This window comes from Mus musculus, chromosome 4 (genome assembly GCF_000001635.26).
Source record: "Mus musculus strain C57BL/6J chromosome 4, GRCm38.p6 C57BL/6J".
NCBI lineage: Eukaryota > Metazoa > Chordata > Mammalia > Rodentia > Muridae > Mus > Mus musculus.
The window spans coordinates 48911159-48925796 of record NC_000070.6 but is presented as its reverse complement, the minus strand read 5'-3'; the positions used below and the strand labels follow the sequence as shown (position 1 = coordinate 48925796).

At 38.7% G+C, this 14638-nt stretch overlaps 1 long non-coding RNA gene across 1 annotated transcript in view; it reads right to left on the bottom strand.

Annotated features, from left to right (window-relative positions):
* Gm12436 overlaps window positions 1–14638 on the bottom strand; it is a 64645-nt gene that overhangs the window by 37441 nt on the left and 12566 nt on the right. The window contains exon 2 of the long non-coding RNA XR_390554.1: window positions 11456–11584. This is a non-coding gene — a long non-coding RNA (predicted gene 12436). The remainder of the gene's footprint in view (window positions 1–11455; window positions 11585–14638) is intronic.

Genomic DNA, 14638 nt, shown 5'->3' with positions numbered 1-14638 from the left:
AGAGAACTTGCTCCTCTCTTGATGTCTGTCACATGAATGCCACCTTTTGACAAATATATACACTCACTATCCTCAATAACTCAGTTCACCCACTGGAGAAAATCAAGTCCTGGGCAGCTCTGTGCTGAACCTTGGGATGCTGGGCTAAGTGCCATTTGTTGTAGCTGTTTTTTTCAGACAAAGAGTTTTGGGAGATGCTGTTGTTCTGTGTTTTGTCTTGTTTTTTATTACCTAGTAAAATGAGTGCTTAATTTACTTTAGTCTTACATGAAACAGTGAGCAGAAATAATTGGCTTCTAAAAAAAATTAAATTAGTCTTAAAACCGCACCAGAACAGGAAAATTCACAGTGGAATCACGTGAAGTAGGATTGGAGGAAGAACTAAAGGCTTAGAAGGCAAATAAGCAAACATGGAGAGGCTTTCAGAAAGAGGGCAGAAACAGAGAACAAGGGCTTTTAGAAATATTAGTAGCTAGGCCAAGGGGCCTCTCTTCCCAAACTTTATATGCCCCAGTACAGGGGAACGCCAGGGCCAAGAAGTGGGAGTGAGTAGGTAGGGGAGCAGGGCGTGGGGAGAGTATAGGAGACTTCTGGGATAGCATTTGAAATGTAAATGAAGAAAATATTTAATAAAAATTTTTAAAAATATGAAAAAAATAAAAAAGAAATATTAGTAGCTTTGAAGTTAGGCTATCATGAAAGGATAGTAAGTAAATCTTAAGGTACACAAGAACTATATACACTGGGAGGCTGTGAAAGAATTCTGAGCAGGGAGTAAGTAACCTGAGGAATAGAGATGTTTGGAAGGCCTCACTCTGTGTTAGTTATGGAAGGACTTGGCTTAAGTCACTCTTTTTAAATCCTCCACAGAATCTAGAACAGTACTTTAAAAGGACATGTGGAAGTCAGTAATGAATTCTGTGAGATTGAAGTCAATGACAGGCACTTTGTGGAGAGCAATGAATGACTGGGTTGTGTGCAAGCACAATTCAGAGCTGTCAAACTTGAAAGCGGACATATTGGGCTATTGTAAAGTTGAGACTAGCCTTGTGAGCCCCACTCTTCCCTTTTGAAGGCTGGTGGTTGCCATGGTTACAGCTACATGGTTAGGCTTATTTATAGCTATACACTATCTTTAGTGAACTCCACAACAGATGAGAGAAAAATTCAACTGTGAAGCTATCTAAGAGCATTGAAAATACTTAGGATGAGCAATAGGATAAAATATACACCAGAGAATCTCAAAACACCACGGAGAACCCTATTTAAACAACTGTTTTGTGAATAATGTTCTGGAAAAAAGTCAAAAAATAAGGTCACAGAAATGGCCAAAACCCAGGATTCTGCCTGCCTATGCCAGCCCCTGCTACTACAATTTAAAGCAAAAATTCTGGGTAGATTCCAAAAAGAAATGAATTGTCTTTACTATTTATCATATGCAAAACAACCACACATGTGTGTCTCTCTGTTATCACAATAACAACGTACGATTGGTACTGCTTTTATCCCGATTTTACATGTTACGAAAGTGCAATACATGAAAGATAAACTTCCAAAGCCTCATGGTGAGGAATGACCAGGCTTAAGCAAGAGCCCCCTTACTCTGTTTCCAGTAATTTTCAGCACTGTGATATACTGACATTGATATGATTAAATAAAAGTCTGAAGAAGACAAAAATCATTGCGATGCCAAGAGCTTATACTTAACCTGCATTTAAGAGGAACTCAACTCTAAAATGGCTATTTTGATAAGGGAAAACACAGAATTGATGCTCTATGCAACCTCAAATCTCTAACAAGACAAAGCATCCCATACTTATTTCAAGTGGCTGTCAGCATTCCTTCATAAGGGAAGCTGATATGCTTTATGTCAAATTAAATATGGTTTGAAACTGTTGGCTATATGTAAATCTCAATGACAAGTCTATCTGTAAGTAAAGTAAAACTTATCCAATTACTTGAAAAAGAACTGGACAGTGGTAGCTACAGAGTCGTCTTTCCTTCATCCTTAACAAGCCAATGAAGCAAGTATTATTGATCCCTAGTAGACAGCTGAAAGCAATGGATCAGACATCTTAAAACACACTCAGTATGTACACACACTCAGTATGTAATAGGACTGAGTCCTCAGTTGTTTCTCATGCTAAAGCCTGAGTGTAGAATTCTGTATCACCTGGACTTGAAAGCAACCAGAATTTGACTAGTTTCTAAGAAAGGCCCTTCTTAAGCCAAGGGAAATGTTTTTGAGCAACCACAGCTTATTATAGGAGGTGGAATTTATCCAGAAAAATGCTACTTAATACATGAACTGCTTGCTTTGCTGAGGAGTGCATGCTACAATCCTAGGACAAGGGATGGCATTCATTGACAGTCATTCTCCAGTGGGGGTAGCTTTTGGATGAAAGTGACCTTGTACAGCTTTGGAAGTCATTACTACTGATCATATGGTCTATGAGTATGATTGCATTTGTTCATGCTTCTATTAGATAAGGACTGATTAAAATGCTCCTCTCAGAATGGTAGCTATGATATTACAGTATTGAATAAGACAAGTATATAATGGAAAGTCTGATGCTCGTGAAAAGCAATGTTATTCTCATAGAACACTCAGGATATTCACACACTCCACAGAATTTATTTACCACTTATCATGTTCCAGATGGCATGTGAGGAGACACTGAGGATATAAAGTCCAACAATTCATATCTCTAGAAGTGAGATCACTTTCAAGACAGATGTCTATATTGGAGGACCTAAAAGCTTAGCATTCATGCAAGGTCACACAGCAAAAGTAAAGTTAAAACCAGCAGGCATGATGTCTTTGAACAGTATGCTCTTCCTCAGCCTGAAAGCAGAGAAGCCTACTTTCCTAACTGGGCTTCCATGTTGTATGATGTCTTTTCTTCTAGATTAGAGGGATGTTGGAAAGGGGAAGGGATGGTGAAGGCACAGCCTCAACTACAAAGAATTATCCAGTCTACATGTCAACAAAGCCAAAGTCAAGAAAAAAATATTTAAAAACTGCATAATATTTATGATAACTTATCCAAAAGTTCCTTTGTACATGTGCGCTGATTAAAACAGAAAGTCACAACTGGCCACAATGACGAAAACAAGTGTCTGTGGGGTACTCAGCGGTAAGTGGATCACCCCTTCCCACAAAGGCTCAGGAAACATCTCCAAAGATAAAGGGTTGTAGGAGCCAGAGGTCTAAGAAGACTAGGGCCAAAGTGTGTCTTCAGGACATGATAGGACCTTAAGACTCATGAACTAATAGCAGTTATACTTGTCTTTATAAGACCTAGCCAGTTACATTTCAACATACAGTTGAGGGTGGGGGGTCTCATGAGCCCCACCCCTAGCTGAGGATCCATAGACAATGGATGACCGCTTGGGGGAGAGAATCAGTTTCCTTTAAGGCTGTGGCCCCTGGTGAGTAGACTACGCTGCAGTAAATGGTACTACACAAGTAGTATATGGGCAGCACAAATTGGATTCAGTGGATTATTTTAAGACAGAGGACATGAAGTCTAGAGGGAGTTGGGAGTAGATCTAAAATATTGTATGTTTTTTAAATAAAATAAATGAATGGACAAGAAAAGGGCCATAAGTGCTATCATATTACTCATGTGGGATTTGGGCCAAAGGGGAAAAAAATCTAGATGCCAAAATATACTTAAGGCAAAAAAATATATAATTCAGTATTATAACTTAAGAGTTTGTATGACATAATCTTTTTCAGGAATCCAGTATATTTTTCAAAACATTGGAAGGGTTATAATGAAGTGGGGCACTTTTACTTCATCTGTGCATTTGCAATATTCTATTTATTTGTGCTATTATCTTTTATATGAGAGCTTAAAAACCATCTGGTGTGTTTGATATAGTTTTGCAACATGTGTTATATGTATTTTTCAAAGCTATAGCCAAGGCCAAGGGCATGCTAAACAATTTTCTAAATTCATTCAAGACCCATAATTTAGAGATAAATTCTCGCCCCTAATTAAAACACCAATATCCTTGAATAAAAATGCTTTTTGAAATATTTGCAATAAATATATGCTAATAAAATAATTAAAAATATAAACAAATATAATGACAAAATGAAAACCATCCTTTCTATCTGAAATAAAATACGAAGTCACATAATAAACTATGAAGAACTTTTATGTGATACAGAAAAGTGAGTTTATCTTCAAATACTTATGCCAGGGTATAGAGAACTGTCTTAGTCAGTGTTCTATTGCTGTGAAGAGACATCATGGCCATGGCAACTCTTATAAAGGAAAGCATTTAACAGGGGTCGGCTTACTGTTCTGAGGTTCCCTCCATTATCAGCATGACAGGGAGACCTGGTGCTTGAGGAGGAGCTCAGAATTTTGCATCCATATCTCAGGCAGCAGGAAGGGAGAGACTCTTAGTTTGGAATGGGCTGCTTGAAACCTCCAAGCCAACCCCCAGTGACATGCTTCCTTAAACAAGGCCACACCTTCTAATCCCTCGCAAGCAGTGCCACTCCCTAATGCCCAAGCAGTCAAACATATGAGCCTATGGGGGCCATTCCCGTTCAAACCACCACAGGAGTGACTCTTAGAGAATTCATCACAAGTACCAGTTTGGAAAAAATTCATATCCAACTGGAACATGATTACAGGTATATACAGGCTTTGGCTAGCATATCTTATTTCAGAGTTTACAAACCTACAAATGATTCTTACACTTTGATTTGGTTTTGTATATAGAGGATTTCAAGAAAATAAAAAGGACCATCTATCAGGGCCTTTAGCCAAATGTAAACATATCTCACATTCTGGATAGTAGGCTTCCATATCTTAGAAGATTATGGTTTAGAGATTAACTGTGGAGTCTACCCTAGTCTGCACCTGCTTCTACTGTGGCTAGCACTTGATACCGTCTCACTTCACTGATCCTGCTTCTAATTTCAAATATCTACATTAAAACTTTGAAGTCCCAAGTATTAGAGGCTTAGAAGGCTTTTAATAATGGAGTAAAATGGATTTACTCATTGGAAGTACATAAAATTTGTCATAAATATAATAACTATTTCTGCTGACACCCATGTATACTTTTTAATTAATCTATCAATTTTTAAATTCATTTATTTTTTCTTCTTTCATACATTATATCCTGACTGCAGTTCCCCCCCATGCCTTCCAGCCTCTCCCCTTACTTCCCCCTCCCCCCACTCCTGTTTTGAAAAATTGACACTAAAATTGACAATAAAGACAAGAGTGAGAGATCTCTGCAGAGCAAGAAAATAAAATATAAACCAAGATACAGTGGAAATATTACAATTAATGAATTCTCTTCTAATATCCTGGGCCATTTTTTTTTGTCTATATTCTATACCACCTGTAACAGCAGTAGTGATTTCCCCCAATGAATTGAACTGAACTCTGGTCCTAACTGTGAGCCTTATGGTCAAGATAGTATGAGCCTACAGGTACCTTGAACTACAAAGGTAGAGGTCTCCATGTTATCTTAAGCTTAGAAGATGAGTCATCATTTAACAGCAAGGAATGAACCGCTTCTTTGGGCCCAGAGGGTTCAGTGACCTCTCGGGTTTTAAATTTATGGAGTGCAATGATTCAAGTGTCTCTACTCCAAATCTCAGAGTTCAAATTTCTTCCAATCAGTTCCCTAAATTCAGCATCAAAGCCTTATTAGGTGGGAAGTGCAGACCTCTCTGGTCAGCTACTTTAAGTCTGAGACCTGACTATCAGGCTCTCCTGCCCTCTCAAGAATAAAAGGTACATTTAATGATGCACTGCCAATGGGATGACTGTCTTTGTTTTGTTTTCAAATGGTGATTAATCAGCTTAAACTCTATTTTTATTTCTCGTCTTCAGTGCGTCACAATTGCCCAGCAAAGGACTGTCTATCCCAAAGTTCATCGTTTCTACCTGCCCTGTGGCTCCCAAGTACCTAGAATATTGCACTGATCAATATATGCCTTTCCAATATTGTTCCTTCCCAGTTTACCATGAGTGAAAATTCTAGCAATTAAAAAATTAAAATATGCCAGGAGTAAACCAGATTTCATTTTAAAACTCCTGCTAAGGGCCATGCAGGGGGAACAACAAATGACTTTAGAACTCATGGAGTGCAGCCCATGGGTTACCACAGACACATGGGTCCTGAGGACGTCATGCTGCTATGGAGTTCTGCTCTTGTTGCTGCCCTCACAATCCCTCTTAATTTAAGAACTGTATGAAACCTTTAAGGGGGCTTCCAGTCCCTCACTGGGAAGTATCTCTAGCATTCACAATATTAATACTTGATCTCTTTCAGGCATTGCTGCTAACGCAGATTATTATTCTGTCACCACCCTAGAGAAGAATTTAGAGATGTAGATTGTCAGCAATAACCACCACCCTTAGAAATCATTTGGAAAAATAAAGTTGGTAGTAAAGCTAGGTTGAAATGTTTTTACTACTGGCTCTGAGGTACAAAACCTTAGGGAACAATCTGAAGTTCAGAAAGGCACACTCTTATTAGTTAAGCGAGGGACCGTTTATGGTCAGGGAAGAAGAGCAATGGCAGCACTGGCTGACTCTTCCTGAGGCTGGACTGATAATTGATTTCTTATACCCACTTTTCCCTCAGCTTCCTGATATGAATTATCAATAATTGCTGATGAGTAGATGTGCATGCTGAGGATTTAAGATAGATATGATTGATTTTATATGAAAGTTTAGATTTGTGATTCCTTAAATATTCTTACAAGATTACTTTTAAAGATAAATAATAAAATAATTACTTCTTTCTTTGTAACCACAAATTGCTGCCTGCCAGTAAGAGAAACCGGCTTAGAAAGCGTCCTTGCTTGCTTACACTTTGTTAATAACAAGTTGCTGGATTATGAATGTAAGTGGGTTTTTTTATAATAATTTCCCTTCTTTACCTGTACTACGTAGTGTCATATCTTGTAAAGGTATTGAAAAACACACACATTTTTCAACAGTCATTCAAATAAAAATGCAATCACATTGTAATTGTACACTGCTCAAAAGATTTTGCTGGGATATACAAGCAATGGAAAAAAAGAATTAAATATGGGTGGCTGGGACACTGCTTCTCCAATTCATCAACTGTATGTGTATGTGTAAAGTTTGTGTAAGCGAGGGTTGGAACATTGTTCATTCTACCCACCAATTGTGTATTTGTGTATGTATAATGTATGTACGGATGCATGCATGCTTGTATGTATGTATGTAAGGCTTGGAGTATGCTGGCTGGAGCTTTGCTCTAACCATTCTATATATGTGTGTGTGTGTGTGTGTGTGTGTGTGTGTGTGTGTGTGTGTGTGAATTTTCTCTCTTTCCTTCTCTTTCTCGCCAGCCTCAAGGAGTTAAAAGGGCTTGTAGTTTTTCTGCTGGCCACAGAGTGTCAGCCCCAGTAGACTAAGCTTTGTTCCCTCCTGAGTGACTTCTCTAATCATGGCTCCTCTTTGGCAGCACCCCCTGTATGTATCTAGATCCACCCCATCAGCAGCTCTAAACACTGACCCCCAGTGGCCGCCTGCCTCAGTTTACCTACCACATGGTTGCCAAAGCCAGTCACTAGCATACCACTACCACAATTGTCTACTTTTTTTTCTGTGTTGATTTTTTATTAGATATTTTATTTATTTACATTTCAAATGATATCCCGAAAGTTCCCTATACCCTCCCCCTGCCCTGCTCCCCTATCCACCCACTCCCACTTCTTGGCCCTGGCATTCCCCTGGGGCATATAAAGTTTGCAAGACCAAGGGGCCTCTCTTCCAGACCAAAGTGTGAATACTTCATTCCTCCTTAGAATAGGGAACAAAACACCCATGGAAAGAGTTACAGAGACAAAGTTTGGAGCTAAGACAAAAGGATGGACCATCTAGAGACTGCCCCACCCAGGGATCCATCCCATAATCAGCCACCAAATCCAGACACTATTGCATATGCCAGCAAGAGTTTGCTGAAAGGGCCCTGATATAGCTTTCTCGAGTGAGGCTATGCCAGTGCCTTGCAAATTCAGAAGTGGATGCTCACAGTCATCTATAGGATGGAACACAGGGCCCCCAATGGAGGAGCTAGAGGAAGTGCCCAAGGAGCTAAAGGGGTCTGCAACCCTATAGGTGGAACAACAATGTGAACTAACCAGTACCCCCAGAGCTCGTGTCTCTAGCTGCGTATGTAATTGTCTACTTTTAAAGAGCTGTTTTCTGAGGAAACTTTTAAACACACCATACGGGCACAACTGAATACCTGAGTTGTTTGGATACATCAGTTTTACTAAGGATTAGATAATAATACATGGCTTTTGCTAATTAACTTCTAATGGTTAAAAGTAAAAACTATTAATATTTTAATATTGACTGTGGTCTTAAAAAGAAATTTGTCTTTCATTGAGTATGTCATATGTACACATATATATGATATGTTGTGAGTTTCTATTGTTCCCCAGAAATGAGACTCACATGTGGTAGTCCAACAAAATATATTTGAAATTAAAATAATATACACCCTAGTTCATCCTATACAATGGTATTCATCTTTTCTTTAAATTTATTTCTTCCCTTTGAATTTTTAGCTAACAATTGTGGCACAGTGTAACACATATTGTAACAAAAATATCCAGTGTGGTGTCAGCAAATCAAGCTCATTGTCATATCAGTCATGCCAGTAGCCATTTTTATTACTTCTTTTATTTTTGAGATAAAACAATTGCATTATATATCCCTTCCCTTTCCACTCTCCAAACTCTTCCATATATCCTTCCTTGCTCTCTTTAAAATCCATAACCTCTTTTTTATTTATAAATTGTTGTTACTACATAAATTTTTTTTATTTTTTTCCAGACAGGGTTTCTCTGTGTAGCCCTGGCTGTCCTGGAGCTCGCTCTGTAGGCCTCGAACTCAGAAATCCTCCTGCCTCTGCCTCCCAAGTGCTTGGATTAATGGCATACATGTGCCACCACTGCCCAGCTTCATATTTTTCTTAAATACAAAAATACAACCTACTCAATAAATGTAATGTTATTTATGTGGATATGTTTTCAGGACTAACCATTAAATGGCACTGGATGTCCAATTAGTGTGCTCCTCCTGGGGAAGAGTATTTCTCCTGCTCTCAGTAGACCCTTATCTATCGTCTACAGTAACATTCATCTTTAATGCTGCAGTTCAGAAATACAAGATGAGTTCTAGAAAAGAGAAAGCTAAATGATTTGGTAGCTGACAAGAGGACCAGCCCAGTAAATGATCTGATTCTGCCTCTTGTCTTGTTGTACTTTGATTTTTTCAGTAGAACGATGAAGAAGCTGATATACTCGGTTTTTGGTCATTTGCATAATAACTGCGTTAAAAGGAAAAATCCCAACTTGCCAGTTTCATCCACATTCTTTGGCCAATTAACAAGAATAAAATCAGCTGGGCATTGGTGGCACACACCTTTAATCCCAGCACTTGGGAGGCAGAGGCAGGCAGATTTCTGAGTTCGAGGCCAGCCTGGTCTGCAGAGTGAGTTCCAGGATAGCCAGGGCTACACAGAGAAACCCTGTCTCAAAAAAACAAAAACAAACAAACAAAAGAATAAAATCAAAACAAGTGGGGAGACCCTAAGAAAATATCAGCAGTGTTATCTTATACACGCTTTCTAGTCTAGATGGACTATATTCAGGAATACTGAATTTGAGCATCAACTATGTCATTTTCATAAGTCAGTGAAGTGGGGGAGGGGAGGGAGAGGGAGGAGGCAGAGGAGGAGAAAGATTCTAAATGAAATCAATGTAACCTATTCTCTAGCCACCCTTAAAGTGAACTTGATTCCTCAGAACTCCAGCATAGGAGCCAATAGATTTCCATTTCTGTTTGTTTCATTAAACTGGTTAAAGTTTATCACATTTGCAACTGCAAAAAAAAAAAAATCTGTCAAACGTAACTGCATCCCCTATAGCCCATTATAACATGTTTGTGAGATTTTTTTTACACTCACACACACATACACACTCATATGCACACGTGCACACATGCACATGATGTGCTGCAGAAGCCTAATGTCTGCCTTGCTGGTGATGACAAGAAGACCCTGACAATGTGGTATTCACCTTCTTTGCATAGATAACAAGATTTCATGAAACCCAACAACTCTCCATCTGATTGAGGTGCAGCCACATGTTCTGGTTGCTTGCAGAAACTTTCTTTTACCATCATCACAAATATGACAATACTTCAAATTGTAAATCCGTCCTCCATCTGTGCAGCATCATTTGTGCCTGAGCTCTGAGACTCAAAAGTTTACTCTCACGTTTGCCACAAAGTTAGAGACACATCAATTACCCAGTCTCCAACCTGTGGGCCAGAATGCTTCAAACACCTGGAGGTGCCCACGCACGACTACACCGACAGCTGTTGGAGCCCTCGGTTTTACTCTCTATCAATGCCAAGTTGAAACTGACATAATTGAGAGTTTATAGATCTTTGGCTGACAGCATATTGTCAGAGTTTGCTCCATTGTAGCAGAGACTCATAATTGTTTTCAGCTGCAAACATTTGAGGGCTGACTCTGTAGAGGTGCAACACGCCTTTTGTTCCTGAGATTGAAGCTTAAATGTGACCTGTACAAGTTGGAAACTATATTCTTCATTTATTCTAATTGAACTAATATGAATTTCACTAGCCACACAAAGGTAATGGCTACCACATTGAATAGCAGAGATACAAATGTCTACAGAAAATCTTCCAGCCCTCAGGTACTTATTAGTGTGTCTGCCATTTATTGCTCTGTAGTGAGTGAATTTAGACTGGGAATATACTGTTTTAAGGTTCCATTTAAATGCAGTCTTGAACAGATCATATGTTTACAGTTGGTATATATACCCATAATACATAAAACAAGCTTAGATATGTTTCTACAAACAGAGCTACATGCAATTTCATTTAAATCAATTATATAAGAAAGGGCATAATTTAAAATTTAATATGGCTATTTGGAGTCAAGCGTGTAATAAACATCTATTTTAACTATACAGAGATTGGTTAATAGATACAAAGTCACAGCCAGATAGGAAGAATAAGTTCTGTTACATAGAAGGGCAACTGAGTTTAAAATAACAAGTGATCCAAAGTAGGTAGAGGAGATTTTGAATATCCTCATCACAAAGAAATGATGTTTGAGATGAGCTATAGCCTAAATATTCTGAATTGATAAATATACTATGTATAAACCAAAACTTTACACTGTACCCCATAAGATGTACATTATTCTAATCGAAAAATATAGCAAATGCAGATCTGTATCATGTTAAACTATTTTATCATGAATGTTTCAAATTCTTATGTTTCCCATGCAGAAGAAATACCACTAGGGTTTTCATATTTTGTTTCACTAGGTTGTGAGCATTCCTTTAATAGTAACACACATAACTAAAAACGGGCTTTTTTTAGTGAGGACACACCTTTTGCTTTGTACTTCCAAGTGTTCCCAACTTGTCCTTCCAAGTTGTACCAGTGTGCGACCCTCTTCAGAAGCAGCTGCCAGACTCAGGGTTCCATCTTTCAAATTCACAAGTTAAATAGTATCAACTCTTTTTTAAAAAAAAATAGAAAAAAGAAAAGAAAAAACTTTACTACCACATCAATTAAATCCCACCTTATATTCTCCATTAAAAATTACTTCTAAATAAAAAATAATAATAAAAAAATTACTTCTTTGAATTATTCTAAAACTTTCCTGAAAAGCTCCAGGAGAATTTGGATCAAATTCTAATGTGATGGTTGTTGAAAGCAATTTGAGAATTAACATTTTTTTCACTCACTATCAACTTGTTTTTATTTTTTCTTGTATCCTTTACATACAATGCATAGAATAATTTTACTCTTATAAAAATAATCACTGCATGGTGGGTGGGCAGGAGACACTATGATTAGCAAGTATGTGGTGGAAAGTTTTGTGCACCATGAAGAGAGGAGAAAGTGTAAACTGGAGGGTGGTGATGAGCAGCCTGATGTGAGTAACCTGCCAATGCTGCAGCAGAGGGCCACTTATAAGTCTGGACCACTTATTAGCCCTGCAGTGGTCCATAACTGGTCCATGTTACCACCAAAGACTATGTGGACATCCCTAATCTGGGCTGCAGCCTGGGGCCAAGTTAAAGTCTAAGTAGCTGAGGCACTCAGGAGAGTTGACCCTGCCCCTCGACAACCCAGCAGTGACACGGGCACAGGACAGATGTCCCCCAGCCCCTCTCTGACTTCAGTAGGTAGGAGAGCCAGCCCCACCCCTTTGCTGGCTACAGCACTAGGGAGAGCGGCTCCACACCTCACCTGGTCAGCACAGTAGAGCTGGTCCTGGTGTCATGGATGTGGGTAAGCCAGACTGAGATATGAGTATGGGAGAGCTGGCCCTGCTCTATCTGGTCTTGCTGTCGAGGGGACAGGAGTGTTGGAGGGCTAACCAACTCAGTTTCCACCCAGTCCTAGGCCAATGCCTCTGAGTTGGCCCACTCCAGCATTTATTCATCTGTGAACTGCTGGAGCACATGAAGGTAAGGATCCAGTAACTCCAAAGGGATCTCCATGGCACAGGGCACAAACAGGATATCCAAGAAAAGTCCCAGTGAGGATTCAATATTGATAGTGTGGCAGAAGCCAGAGGCCTCAAAACAGACCAATGACTCATTGCAATGGACATTTGCAATTAAAACGTGTAGACAAAGGGTATACTATATGACACACAACAGCTTCCACAGTGAGATTTTTCTTTTAAATAACTTGTTTGTTTGTTTGCAAAGGTGAAGGGCAGATATGGAGTGACAGGGAGATGCATGGGATTGGGATTTATAATGGGAAATTCACAAAGAAGCAATAAAAAGTTTAAAGAACTAACATAAGTTAAATTCACCTTTAATGGCAAATAATAATGGTGTATGCATTTGTGATATAGTGTGGTAATTTGATTCATGTATATGATATACTTTAGGTCACATCAGTGTGCCTAATATTTTCATCCCCTTAAATAGTTGTCACATATGTATTCATAGCCTATCAGCTCCTGATATTTAGGACTTTTATGAGATATATAGTGAGCCAGTAATCTACAACTCTATACTAGGGGTGACTTGTCCTACCTACCTGGACTTTGGTGTCAGCTCTCCACCTCCCTCTCCCCTCCTCCTGTCCCTTCCTTGCCCCTGGGAACCACTGTTTTACATCTTTTTATCATGAGCTCAATTAATACTCATCTGCTTCTCTTTAACTTAAACAGACAGTACCGTTGCTCTTGATAATACAAGTCTCTTGAACAACTCTATTCTCCAAGATTTCTAAATCCACCTTTAAAGAACGACTATCAAGAACATTGAGGATCTGGTTAGCTGTGACAGACTAGTCCCCCCAAAAGGTCACTAATTCTTTGAACCCACAGAAAAGACCCTGGAAACTGTATGGGTAATTTTGAGTAGATTTCAAAGTTTCTATTTTTAAAAAATGGTTTTACTATTAAGTCGGCTGCAGTTCCACAATGTTTTAGAGCCTGATTATCAATTTCAACACAAAAAGGTTTCAAGGAAACTGTCCAGGGTAATGAGGAATTCGAGGATGATTGGTGGTTTCTAGTAGAAAGTCAGCCTTTCAGTCCATGAGAACAGCATCTTGTTCTATTTGTTAAAGGTGACTTTCATTTCTATAACTCTCGTTTAATAGTCAGATATCATATGTGTGTACTTTGCTGTATTATTAATCATTTTATATTTTGTGAAGACACTGGGTTTGATGAGTTTTTATCAAAACTATTGTTGAATCTTGTTGAATACTTGTGCATCTGAGATAATGACTGCATTATTTTTTTCCTATTTAATCTCTTTGCATTAGATTGAGTTAAACCACCTTTATATCCTAGTGAGATACACACGCACGCACGCACGTACCTGTTTGTTCTTAACTACTTTCAAGCCATAATTATCATGTTTTTGTTTCCTTTTTTTCTCAAATTAAAATTACAGAAGCTACACATGTCCTCTTGTCTATTCTGAGCTTTAATCCAGATACTGAGAGGGGAATGGCATGTAAAAGTTATAAATGAAATCCCTGCTTTTTTCAAACTTAAAGATTATGGGAAAAAAAGACTAAATAATAGAAAGTAATAAAGAAAAAAACATTTTAAAAACTGTGTGATAGAGAATCATATGACATAATTTTCAGCACACAAAATGCAATCTCACATCTGGTTGAAGAGTAAGGTAATCATGGCCACCTCATGACATTTCAAATTTAGCAGTGGGACAGTCTCAGCACACAAATTCATGATTAATTCAGTAAAATCTGAAAAACATACCACCTTCGCTGTCTACTCTGTGTTCTCTGGTGCCTTCTTTTACCTAAGATGGGATTCCCCTGCAGTCACAATTAGCCTTCTAGTGAGCTCATTTTTATGGGTTGCTTTATTCAGTTTGGAAATTTTGGAAAACTAAACTCACCACATGTCCCGACAGTGACATTTCTCTGGGTGATTCCAGTACTGCTACTAAGCTGCACCTCACTTGGTTCAGAAGGCAGGTGTGAGGCATTACCCATTACTCGGCTATTTCTTCTGATGAGCAGAGTCACTGGCAGGAGTTTTCTCTAAAGATGTGGCCATTTTC